The sequence below is a fragment of the Equus quagga genome, chromosome 15, assembly GCF_021613505.1.
Source record: "Equus quagga isolate Etosha38 chromosome 15, UCLA_HA_Equagga_1.0, whole genome shotgun sequence".
Lineage (NCBI taxonomy): Eukaryota > Metazoa > Chordata > Mammalia > Perissodactyla > Equidae > Equus > Equus quagga.
Window position 1 is genome coordinate 22944133 of NC_060281.1, and position 13388 is coordinate 22957520.

Consider the following 13388-nt stretch of genomic DNA (forward strand, 5'->3'; position numbering starts at 1 on the left):
TTCAGGAAAGAAGGATCGACTCTGACTCAGAATGCTCTTTTCCTTGTTCCAGCAGATTCACAGGATTTGTGCTTTCCTTTCCTGAGGAAGTAATAGAGTTCTTTAAGTGTTTTCATTTCTGACCAAAATGTGATGCAATGAAGTTGTTCTGTTGACTTTGCTTTAGCATCTGCTTGACTGAGTGAAAAAAGAATTTTAATTTGTGACGTGATTGATGCAGCTGTAAACCATGAACTTTTCCCATAATATGTTAGAATTTTTCCTTTTTTTTTTGCTCATTTTGTGGTTAGACTTCTAAATAAGTGTCTATCTGCAAAACGTTATTTCCTACTCTTAATTTTTTTTCAAACAAAGCCACACACTAAGCTAAGGTGTAGAGTTTTCCAAATACTTTGATTTTTCTCTGCCTTGAAAATTATTTTTTTCATTCTTTTTTTTCCTCAGAAATCCTGCTTGGAAAACCATATTTTTAGATATGATTTTATTTATTTATAGTTTTTGAGGAAGATTAGCCCTAAACTAACATCTGCTGCCAATCCTCCTCTTTTTGCTGAGGAAGGCCGGCCCTGAGCTAACATCCGTGCCCATCGTCCTTTACTTTATTTGTGGGATGCCTACCACAGCATGGCTTGACAAGTGGTGCCATGTCCGCACCCGGGATCCGAACCGGCGAACCCCGGGCTGCTGAAGCAGAACGTGCGCACTTGACCACTGTGCCCACTGGCCTGGCCCCTAGATATGATTTTAAAACATTCTTTTTAACCTTTTAAGAATCTTTTAAAATTTAATATTTATCAGTGCTAAGCCTGTATATAGCATAAAAGTATACTACCTGCTTTTCCTCTCCCCAACATTCTGCCTTTTCTCCATTTTCTACTCTTCCAGCTGTTTCTTTTGGTATTTAATGCCGTTTTCCTAGACGTGGCCACCAACAAGTAGTGTATGTCTTCACTTGAGAACCGAACTCGGGCCTCTGAAGCAGAGTGCACCAAACTTAACCACTAGGCCATGGAGCCGGCCCCTTGAGTTCCTAAATTCTAATCAGCCTCCCCCTTCTCCCCCTTGACCCCAGTTCTCGTATTCTTTCTCTCTGGAACTCTTATTATTTGTGTTTGGAACTTAGAACTGACGGGTCCTTTAATTTTCCCATCTTTTCTATTTCTCATCTTTTTGGTTCGTTCTACTTTCTGGGAAGTGTCCTGAACTTCATCTTTAGACTCTTCTAATTAGTTTTATATTTCTGCTATCATATTTTTAATTTTCAGGAGTTTTTTTCTCTGTTGCTTTTTAATAGTTTTCTATTTTTGTTTCATGGGTGGAATAGTTCTTCTCTGAGTATTTTAATTATAATTTAAAAAAATTTCTTCAGCCTCCTGGACTATCTCTGTTCCCTTAAAATGATCATTTGTTTTGGTCTTTCAGTTATGGAATTTCCTTAAATGTATAGCCTTGGCCATCTTACGCATATTCCAGAATGAGCCATTGAAAAACTGAAAGCTGAATTGCTGGAGTGTGGGGGCTTCTAAAAGTTAACTAGTCATCTTCATTATAAGGTGATTAGCCAGGGACCCAGCTTCCTTGGAGGGTCATCTGCAGCATCAGTGTTTGTAGGTGTTTTTCTCTGGGCCAGGTTCTTCCCCAGAGAGAATGCTTCAATCATCGGTTACACACGTGGCTCCAGTATCTGGGGAGCTGAGTGGAGAGAGAGCTGGGGACATTTACCTTGTGGATATTGGCTTTCCCTTAACCCCTATCTTTCAAGTCTGGTAGGCCTGCTCCTCGTTATGCCTGTCCAGAGTCTCTTTAGTTTCCAGAGAGTAAACTTCCCATCCTCTGACTGATGGCTATTTGGAGTCAGGATCTTGGGGTAGGACTTTCAGCCTCTTCTCCTGTTTTCAGCCCTGCCTGCTCACCTCAATTTCAGAGGCATTCTGAGCTTTTCTGGTGCATCCCAGCACAATTCTGTTTGCTCTGGGTTTCCCCTTAAAATGTTCTTAGTTTTTGCTTTCTTTGTTCAACTAAATCAATTAACTTATTCATTTGCTTTTCAGCTTCCAGAAACTTTATTGTGGTTGTTTCCTCACCTGTTCTTTGTGCTTTAGGATTTTACATTTTTAATGCCATTTTAGTGGAGTTCTGGAGAGAGCAGAGGTGAATGCAGGTTTCAGCGCATCGTGCTTCACTGCAAATCCAAGCTTATTTCTTTGATGTCCTGTTTCAACACAAGACTTGTTGGCTTACAGCAATTGCACAGTTTTGCTGCAGTGGCAGAATTGCACGTGACATAAATTCATTTGGTTTTTGCTACCCCTGTGGATTAATGCCTAACCTATAGCTTGCTGTAAGAGAATGATATCTGAATGACTGGGGAGTTTACAGATAGAATTACAGAAATTTAGGTCATTGAGTAACTTAAATGTTCCTTTTACAGATGTGGAAACTGAGACCCCAAGAGCAGAAGTGGCTTACTTTTGTTCACTCTTCTGTCTAGAACTAGAACAGAGTCTCTTCTCCAGTGTTCTTTTTCTTGCCACCATGATTCTGTTCTCATTAAAGTAGCTGGAAAGAGGAGCCCTTTATGTCACCCAAATGTCCCATTAATTTAATGTAGGTTTTAGGTTGCAGTCATGGGATTTTATGTTTTTATGTTTTTCTTTCTGTTAATTTTTGGGGTCTAGTTTTATTTTGATAAACTTTAAAACTTGAGAAAATTTATGTCCTGCCATTTAAAGATATTTCTGTTTTAAAGAATTTATATTGAGCATTTAAAAGTTTTCTTTTTCCTCCTACTATTCCCTTCTCAGTGGATCCCAAAAGTCCTCTGTGGAATAGAGTGGAAACTCTTTCCTGAATATAATTATAGCAGGTAAAATTGTTTAGAAAAAATTAGGGTGCCTGTTAAAATTTTTAAATAATGTGGAAAAGGGAAGCAGGTATTGTAAACATGTCAACAACTTTCTTTGGAGAAATTCTAGACTGCTTTCTTTACCAATTTTTCAAAGCTCAATTCTCCTCTTCCAAGAACCCTTCCTGCATTTTACCCCTTAACCTTTTTCCCCTCCCTCCTATATTTTGTGCTGTGTACTGTTTGCTCCAGAACATCACTGAATTCATTATATGTTGACATAGAAACCTTTGGTGATTTTCATTTATATGTAAAATTCTTGGGGACAGAAACCGTGCTTTAATCTTTTGAATAAATTCACTTACACACATGTTTGTGGAGTGCCTTCTTTGGCTGAAGCACTGGCTCTTCTGTAGGTGCTCGCATCTTTTGGGGCACATATTAGTGCCCCTTCCTTTGTGTTTCATTCCTGACTAGTAATAATAGCTAGGAGCAGAGTGGGGAAAACCTGTTGTTTGGAAGCTAAGGGGTCTAATGTTCCCTTATCTGAAAAGTAAACATTTTGAAAGACAAGTCCTCTGAGATTGCTTACAGCCTTCAGATTTCATGATCATAAAGAGGTACTCCTGGGCCCGGCCCCACGGCCAAGTGGTTAATGTTCCACACTCTCTGCTTCGGAGGCCCAGGTTCGTGGGTTCAGATCCCAGGCATGGACCTACTCCACTCACCAGCCATGCTGTGGCAGTGTCCCGCATACAAAATAGAGGAAGATTGGCACAGGTGGTAGCTCAGGGCTAATCTTCCTCAAGCAAAAAAAAAGGAAGATTGGCAATGGATGTTAGGCCAATCTTTCTCACCAAAAAAAAAGAAAAAAAGAAACAGAGGTGCTCCCAATGAATCAGTGATGTCCTTTATGACACTGACCAACAAAGAAGAATAATGTCTCTTAGGATTGAATAGAATCCAATGGAAATTTTTCCATGACTGAGCTAAACTGTTGCAAACAATCTGAAGTAACCTAGAACACTTAGAATGATAGAGCATTGTTTTTTTTCTCTCCACCTCTTCTAGGGTTAAACAATGCTTTCTCATTATACTTTGGAAATGTATTCATTTATACTTTTTCTAATTTTTATTTTTCATTACGAAATAAGATACAGGTTTCCCACCATCTGAAAGGAGAACATTTATGTGAAACTTTTTGTTAAGCCAAAATGGCGTAAAGTGAAGAAGCAATTACCGTTAATTTATATGGGAAAAATTTTTGAGCATTCCCAGACCTCAAAAATAACCTACCAAATCATACCAAATAGCACATAAAACCTAAAATAACACTAACATATGGTAAAATAAGCAATGAAATCATAAATACACAGCCTATATCAAGTAGAAATCATGTATTTACAGTGTCGTTTCACTTGCCAGAATCAGCAAGACAAGGAGCACACTGGAAGGCTGAGAGGTGGTGGTGATACTGGTGTGTTAGGCTGAGTCGTCGGAGGTTGGGATGGTGGGAAGTACTGGATACGGGGGTATAGGAGAGATAGGAAGAATGCCATCTATTAACATCTCATCATCTTCTGAATCCATCAGGGTGGACAGGTCACTAATGTCTACACCTTCTTCTATGACTGCCTGCCTCAGTGTTGAAGGTTGATGTTCATTGTCTGCTGTGGCTGATGTGGAAGTCTTGAAATATGACAATATGCTTGACTGCTTAGCCTCTAAAATGGCTCACTGCAAAACAAATGCTGAATGCTATTTTCACCTTTCACTTTTTTTTGTAAAAGTGAAAATCCTGTTCAGATTTCTTTCCATTAGTGAAAACAGGTACTAATGTAGTTGTTTCATAAAAGCAAAGTGTCATAAAGCAAACTTTTCAGATAGCAGGGGAAACCTGTACATTTTAAAGACTAGTAAAACAAAAGCTGAGGTGAGCATCCTCTAAGTGTAAAAACTTCCTTGTGTGATCCTTCCTTGTGTCCCACCCCAGGTTAACCACTATCCTGACTATTATCAAGAAAGTTAGGATTTAGCCTCTCTTTATTATGTTTTAAATTCTAGACTTGAAAGCAAAATAGCTCAATAATGGAAGGCCTTCAGTCTTTTTACATGTATATTTTATTTTGTTATTTTTTTAATTAAGGTAGAGTTGACGTGTAACACTGTATTAGTTTCAGGTGTACAACTTAATGATTCAGTATTTGTATATGTTATGAAATGATCACCACAATAAGTCTAGTTAACATCTGTCACCATACATATTTACAAAAAACATTTTTTTCTTGTGATGAAAACTTTTAAGATTTATTCTCTTAGCAACTTTCAAATATGCAGTACCGTATTATTAACTAAGTTGCCATGCTGTACATTTCATCTCCATGACACATTTATTTTATAACTGGAAGTTTGTACTTTTTGACTCCCTTCATTCGTTTCACCCATTCCCACCCCCTGCCCCTGGCAACCACCATCTGTTCTTGGTATCTCTGAGCTTGGGGTTTTGTTATTGTTGCCTTTTTAGATTCCACATATAAGTGAGATCACATGGTATTTGTCTTTCTCTCTCTGGCTTATTTCACTTAGCACAAGGCCCTCAAGGTCCATCCGTGTTGTCACTAGTGGCAAGATTTTATTCTTTTTTATGGCTGATTAATATTCCATTGTATGTGTGTGTGTGTGTTTGTGTGTATCCATCCATCATTGTAAATAATGCTGCAGTGAACATGGAGGCGCATATATCTTTTCGAGTTGATGTTTTTGTTTTCTTTGGATAAATACCCAGAAGTGGAATTGCTGGATCATGTGGTAGTTCTATTTTTAATTTTTTGAGGAACCTTCACACTGTTTTCCCTAGTGGCTGCACCAATTTACATTCCCACCAACAGTGCACAAGGGTTTCCTTTTCTCCATATCTTCACCAACACATGTTTTTTATGCAAGGTAATACTAGAAAGATAATAAGTAACATTTATTGAGCACTTATCCCATGCCATTGACTCTTCTGAGCACTTTACACATCCTAACTCCCCAACAACTGTATGAGACAGGTAAGGAAACTGAGCATGGAGCTAGGAATTTGGTCCCACTGGAATTCTGCTCCAGCCAATCAGGCCCCTAAACCTGTTCTCTTAACTATTATACCTAATTAGAATATTGTTTAGTAATTTGACACAATTTTACATATTTTTTAAATTTAAAAAAAAATTAAATTTTTTTTAAAGATTGGCACCTGAGCTAACAACTGTTGCCAATCTTTTTTTTTTAATTTTTCTCCCCAAAGCCCCCCAGTACATAGTTGTATATTTTAGTTGTGGGTCCTTCTAGTTGTGGCATGTGGGATGCCGCCCTCAGTGTGGCTTAGTGAGTGGTGCCATGTCTGCGCCCAGTATCCAAACCAGTGAAATCCTGGGCCACCGAAGCAGAGCGTGCGAACTTATCCAATTGGCCAAGGGGCTGGCCTCCAATTTTATATTTTTAAGATCTGTATTTATTTGATATCTTTGACTACTCTAACCAGTTAACAGTGTAACCATCAAACTCTGTCTTGTTTCTGCTAGAATCATTTAGTTGGAAAGCTCTACAGGCTTTAGATCTTGTCCAAACACTCCTAACTTTGCATTGCTTGGCACAGGTATATAGTCCACCCATTTATCTAAACCTTATTATATCTTTAGCACATAAGGTGCTTCAGGATACTATTAACTGCCATCTAAGTTTTACCCTGGCACCAAACTTTACTTAAATGAACCTCATGTTCTGTGCCACTGATATCGGGTTACTGGAATTGCGCTAATTCAAAGCAATTATCTTGGGCCTAGGTGCTGCTCTTTTCTTGCTGTGTGGTCCTGGGATAGTCACTTAATAACCAATTTGAGTTTCCATTCTTCGGGTGTAAAGTGCTGCTGACACCTACCTCATTGTGAGAATTAACTGAGCAAATATATGTGAAAACACCTCACACAGCATGGTATCTGGTAGGAGTAAAATAAATGCTCATAAATGTCCTCTTCCCATTAAAATTGCTGTTGTAAAATGTGCTTGGTATAATATTTATTATATGTGGGGATATAAGAAGCAGGATTAGATTTAAGCACAATGATGAAATAGCAACTCTGGTGTATGCTATATGCAAAGTCATTTGTGTGGCTGACACAAGTGCTCTGCAAATGAAATGGGATCTGGTATTGCTTTTGTTTGCATATGTTTATCTTGAATGATTGGGGAGAATGCAAGTATATTATGCTATTGCTTTTAGGTCATTTTATTTTTTGATGAGAAGGAATTCCCAATCTGGCTAAGATCTTATGCTCTTTAATCCTTATTAAGCTGTTAAGACTAGGATGTTATTTAACTAAAATAAAGATCCAGATACCAAACACATTTTAGGGTTCTTGAGCTCTACCTGAATGATCATGCTCTTTTATCCCAGCATACTCCCCAAGCCCCCGGAAAGTTCGAATATCAATGTCTCTTCTCACCAGAATAAAGACGTAGGGGCCGGCCCCATGGCCGAGTGGTTAAGTTCACTCATTCTGCTTTGGCGGCCCAGGGTTTTGCCGGTTCGCATCCTGGGCACAGACATGGCACCGCTCGTCAGGCCATGCTGAGGCGGTGTCCCACATGCCACAATTGGAAGGACCCACAACTGGAAATATACTGGGGGGCTTTGGGGAGAAAAAGGAAAAATAAAATCTTTAAAAAAAAAAAGATGTAAAGTCTTTGCTTTCTTTGGTAGCAAGGAAATAATAGCTAATCCACGTGTGCAGCTTTTGTCAGTTTATAATGCACTTACACACAGTTTTCTTATTTGATCTTCCCAGCGCCCTTGGAAGGGAGTAGAGCCGAAGTTATATCCATGTACATGTGAGGACGTAGAGGTCCCAAGACGTTAGTGAGTTGCTTGAGGTTGCGCTGCTAATAAGTGGATAACCTGGGGCTTCAACCCAAGCCTTCTGATTCTAAATCTAAGGCTTTTTCACTCTCCCCAAATCCTATGCCCCTTATAAATAGACCCATCTAGTATCTTATTAGATATGGAAGCCAGTCAACAAGGCAGGTGGATTTCTAAAGCCTTTTTGATCCTAACCACCACACAGGCATTTAGGGAAGAAAATTTCTAATGTTGGGCTTGACCATCTTTCAGTCTGAGACTGTGGATCTCTTATACATCATTGAATTGATTCCAAATTGTTTTATATATATATATCTTTTTATTTATGTATTTTATTTATTGATTGATTGTTGTTTGTGAGGAAGATTGGCTCTAAGCTAACATCTGTGCCAGTCTTCCTCTAATCTTGTATGTGGGACGCCATCACAGCATGGCTTGATGAGCAGCATGTAGGTCCACACCCAGGATCTGAATCTGCAAACCCTAGGCCACCAAAGCAGAGCAGATGAACTTAACCACTATGCCACCAGACTGGCTGCTCCAAATGGTTTTTATTTAAGAAGGCTAAAACAATATGAAATGTTTTGTTCTAATATAAAAATGTACTTGTGGGGAGATGATAAAATTACAGTTTGCAGTGGTAAATACCATGTGAAGTTTTTAACTGAGAATACTTTATAAATGTTAGGAAGCATATCACCTAAGAAGTAAAATTTGAGATAAACTTAGAAGAAGGGATCCTCTATGAGTGATTAATTCAAACAACAATATACGTAAAGTCAGCAGAACGCAAAAATGAACAAGAAACAGTCCTTGTCCTCAAGAAGCTCACAGTTTAGGTTAGGTTGTCACTCCATGTATGCTGTATAACAGCTTCCTAAGCCTGTGGACCATATTTCTGTTTAATAGTGAAAAGGCATTTTAATAAACAGTTTATAAGAAATCAATTCATCTGTCAAGTGGAGTTAGATTTTACCACCTAGATAATTCTGAACCACAGTCAGTGTGTGTGAATGCAATCCTAGCACCCTTTGTGTTTTACAGAAAATCATAAATCTGTCTGTTTTGCACTTTCTCTGCAGAAGTCTTGAGTTTGAACCTAAACCATTATCCAGAGCCGTTAATGGGTAAAACCAATGGCAAACTAATAACTTAGAATCTTAGAGCAGTAAAGGGGCAGATCTTGAGCCTTTGTTCATGCTGTCCATGCTGTGCACTGAAATGTAAAATGTTACATGTTTCTTTTTGCATTATTATTTACTCTGGGTGGTATATACAAAATTTTAGAATTTTAAATTTGAGTGGTTCTAGAGATCACATAGCTCTTCAGTGGCAGAGTGTGCGCTGAGACCCAGGCCTCTTGATACTAGTCTGGTTCTCTCTTCCCACCAGTCATATTTGGCTTCCTAATTTAGTGGCCATGAGAGATTTAATTGTGCTGTTCTTAAAATCTTACATGCGGTTTATTTAGTTGTAGATGCGTGTAAAATGTTTCCTTATTTAGTTGTGGGAGTTTCCTCTACCTTTGTATCTTCCTAGGCTTTTGACTTGTTTTTACTTTGATTAGATTTGACTGATCGTGTATGATTAAAAAATTATTTATGACATTGACTTAAAAATATGTCATTTTGTAGACTTTCTACCCAACCTACAGAGAAAGCGCCTAACTTAGGTTCTGAGCCAGTGGTTTTTTTGGCAGTGGCAATGAAAATATGTTTCCACTCCCAAACAATCAGCATTGGGTGCAGCGTCCTGTAGTATCACACCTGCCTTGTCTACTCTCAGGGCTGTCTTGAGGCACCTGGGAGTTGTGTGTCGCAGCACTTAGAAAATCAGAAAGTGCTATTAACAACATGTTGCATGCATACATTCATGCATGAATCTTCTGATTAATTGTATGCTTGAGACTTTTTGTCATCAGACATTTTGCTACATGAGCTTATAAATTGGAATGGGCCAAAAATGTGACTGGGTCAAGGAAAACACTTAAATCCAACAAGGCCTTACTCATAGTAAAATTATGGAGTGAATGGTGGGAAATAACCTAGAGTGTTAGTGCCTTAGAATGTGAATGGAAATAATAGGTGGATTTGAAAGTCTTTTTGTTTAATGTCTAGCCTCTTCATTCTTTTATCAGTGTTTATTGAGCACCTAGAAAAGACTAGGCACTTTTTTAGACATCACTGATGTTCACAGTAAGACAAGATGCTGTTGCTGTCCTTCAGGACCTTACAGGGGAAGGCAGTTACAGACAAGATATAACATAGAATAATAAATGTTTGTATTTTAGAATGCCACATGAGTGACTTTTCTGGAAACGGTATAAAATCTTGGTTAAATTTTTTCTGGTTTAAATTTATTAATATTCTCTTGGTTGACTTTCTAAATTTTTAAATATATATTATGAAATATGTATAATATGTTTAAAATATTTTGAGATGTATAATATATAAACTGTATTTTTAAATATATAAACTATATTAAAAATATATCTATATAAAGCCTTAATACCTAAAATATGGGTCTGTTCTATTTGGTAAGCTATCCGAACATTCCTTCCCCAACTACATTAATATTAGAGAGCTCTTAAGGAAAGAGCATTGCTGCTGTCACCTTGTTGTTAGTCCTTGGTGCTAGTGTATCTTAAGAGCAGAAACGGGTTTGAATCCTATCTCTGCCACTTATTAACTCTGGAACTTATTTGTGCCTTAGTTTCCATGTCTGTGAAATGGGAATAAAAATAATACCTATCTCATAGTTGTGAGGAGTGAATGAGTTAATATGTGTAACAGTGCTCAGATGAGTGTCTGGCATACATTAAAGGCTAAGTGTTAACAGCTATCATCATCAACATTGTCATCATCATTATTATTATTTGGCAGAATAAGACTAAATTAAGATTTCTTTTTTTTTTTAATTTTTCTCCCCAAAGACCCCCAGTACATAGTTGTATATTTTATTTGTGGGTCCTTCTAATTGTGGCATGTGGGATGCCGCCTCAGCATGGCCTGATGAGAGGTGCCATGTTCGTGCCCGGGATCCAAACTGGCAAAACCCTGGGCCGCCGAAGTAGAGCGTGTGAATTTAACCACTTGGCCACGGGGCCGGCCCCTTGGGTAAGATTTCAAGAATGGATTTTCTCGTTCTCAAGCCTTGAAAGTTGCTCTAAACTAAAGGTAGAAAAGAAAGGAAGGAAACTGAACCTTTGTTGATCATCAGCTATGTACCAGACAGTGGACTAGCATTTTACGTGCAGTCTCATTTAATCCTTACACCACTGCTATGAACCAGATGAGACAACAGGCTCAGGGAAGTTAAGTAGCTAGTATAGGGTCTTGTACTAGTCAATGGACATCATGAGGATAACTGGTCTCTTGTTACTCTACATCCTGTGTGCTCTTGCCTTCCATGACACCACAAAGCCTGAGAGTTCAGCAAGTTTCACTAATAGATGCTTGTTGGGGACTTATTTCTAATGGCCATTTAAAGGGATGTCATCTACATTTTTATTTTGTTCCTACTGTAGTGATTTGTTTTATATATCTGTAATTCCATACCCCCCATTCAAAAGTATATTATAGTAGTTTAAATGATATGTAAGTGGGACCTAGGTGGAAAATATGTGAATGTATGGAGTTTTCTTAATAGTTTTGAGAATTAAGCTGACTTATTATAATTTCCCCATTGTCAAGATCACCATCAAAATTATTGAAGTCATTACTCTTCAGGTTAATAGCTGTTTCATAGGGCTTTTAAGCCTGAACTCTATGTAGTTCTATATCCTAGGTGCTATTTAGTATAGAACTGGTTATTGTGGTCAGCTTTTGGGGAGCATCCAGAATTAATTCAGATAACTTGGATTTAAATTTAATTAAGTTAGCTTTTAATCTTTTGGTGTTCTTATATTGAAAGTATAGTTATTTGGATAGGAAAGAGGGAAATTTTATGAATATAAAGCCACCATTCGTACAGTGTCAGTTTAGTTTTCTGAATAAGGTTCCCTCAGACCCCCAACCTAGAATGTGTGGAAGTTGTAAGCTCTTCATAAAAGTATTTGTGCATTTCCTGGGTTTTACCATCTTACAACCACTTCTGCCTCCTGGACCCATGTTTTCTTGTCATGTGCCTCTGATGTACACCATAGGGCACCCAGATGTGAAACTTGGCTTCTCTGATTTTCAGAAAGGCCCCATTCACACAGGGCATTTGTGGGTTTAGTGCACCTAACTGAAGAAAGGAGGCAAAATAGAGGTGTGGTGAGCCTTACATTGCATTAATGCAAACAACTTCTTAGTGAGGCAGCCCTGTTCTTAAAATGTTTTCAGACCTCCCTTAACCTGAGAACTTCACCCCCACCTAATCCCAGCTTTGCTCCACTATAATAACTCCTCTTCTCTTCCTTTCCCTCTGCTCATCATTCTTCTCTCTGTTCCTTTCAGAGAGAAAATAACAAATTCCTCCTCTTGTCTAGTTCAGAGCAATTTCCCTTTCTTGACAGCCACTCTGGCATCTTGACAGCCATTCTGCAGGGATCCATCCACTCAGGGGGACTGGACGTGAGAGGTGGGGGACCCATATTGGGAGAACATATTTTCACAGAGAAAATTCCTTCTAAGAGGAAGTCTTGTGTTAGTTATTAGGATGACAAAATAGAGAATTTTTCATCTTGCTTCATGGCAGCTGATGGCATACTAATCTCAAGTTTTATTGAGTCCTACTTCCTGAATAAAGCGTCAGAAACCTAAAAAAATGATTATACGTGCAATTTGTCCGTATCCTACACTCTAGATATCTTTGATGAATATAGTATCCTTGTGTATAGAAGGTATGCTGCTTTTAAAGAAGCATGCTGCTTACCTCAAAGTCATGAACTCATTTAACACAGAGGAGCCACCTCTTGGTGTCTTTCGTTTTGATATTTTAGCTTTTGATACTCAAGTGTTTTGTTACCATGAATTTTGTTTTTCTGGCAATTTTGAGTTGTTTGCAAAGACAACATTTAATCTTTAAGACCTAAAACAAATGCAAAAGTACATGTTTCAGGAAGCACACTTTCATGCTTCCACTTATGGATCAGCCTATTCCTAAGTGACTGAATCTTTGATTGCTCTTAGCTGAAAAAAAGACCACAGCTTTTTCCACTCTTTTACATCAGTTTTGTGGACTTGTAGTGAGTTTACTAAACTGCATTGTAATATACCAGTCCTTTCTTTGAATTTATAAATGAAATTCATGAAATTGCTTTTCTCTTACAGATTGTTTTCCCCCATAGGTAACAGAGAAGAGGAAACCTAACCAATGACTATGGAATAATATGGAAGAAGATGGAAAAAACTTGTTTAATGGGTAAGAAATTAAACTGTAATGAAAAGTTATTAATGAAAACTATTCCTAAGAGTGTTATGTATGGCCAATCTGTAATACATGGCTGAGGTTGGAATACTAATAGGGTGAGTGATGAGTGACTATCTTTGTCTTATCCCCATTCTAAACTTCCACCCTCTTCTTTGTTAACTGTTGTGAAGTTTTCAGTACTATGAACTAACTTAAGCTAAGAGGGACACAGCCATATCTAAAGGTAAAGATGAGACCTGGAGACCAGCAAGCATACTTAAACAAGCCTAGAGTAGGTCTTGAAGGTTATGGTGG

General features: G+C 38.1%; 1 protein-coding gene across 1 annotated transcript in view; it reads left to right on the plus strand.

Annotated features, from left to right (window-relative positions):
- Positions 1-13075, plus strand: part of MED20 (mediator complex subunit 20) — a 42315-nt gene extending 29240 nt beyond the window's left edge. Inside the window, exon 5 of the transcript XR_006885482.1 lies at positions 13012-13075. The gene's annotated coding sequence lies outside the window, so the exon portion shown is untranslated. The remainder of the gene's footprint in view (positions 1-13011) is intronic.
- The last annotated feature ends 313 nt before the right edge of the window (positions 13076-13388 follow it).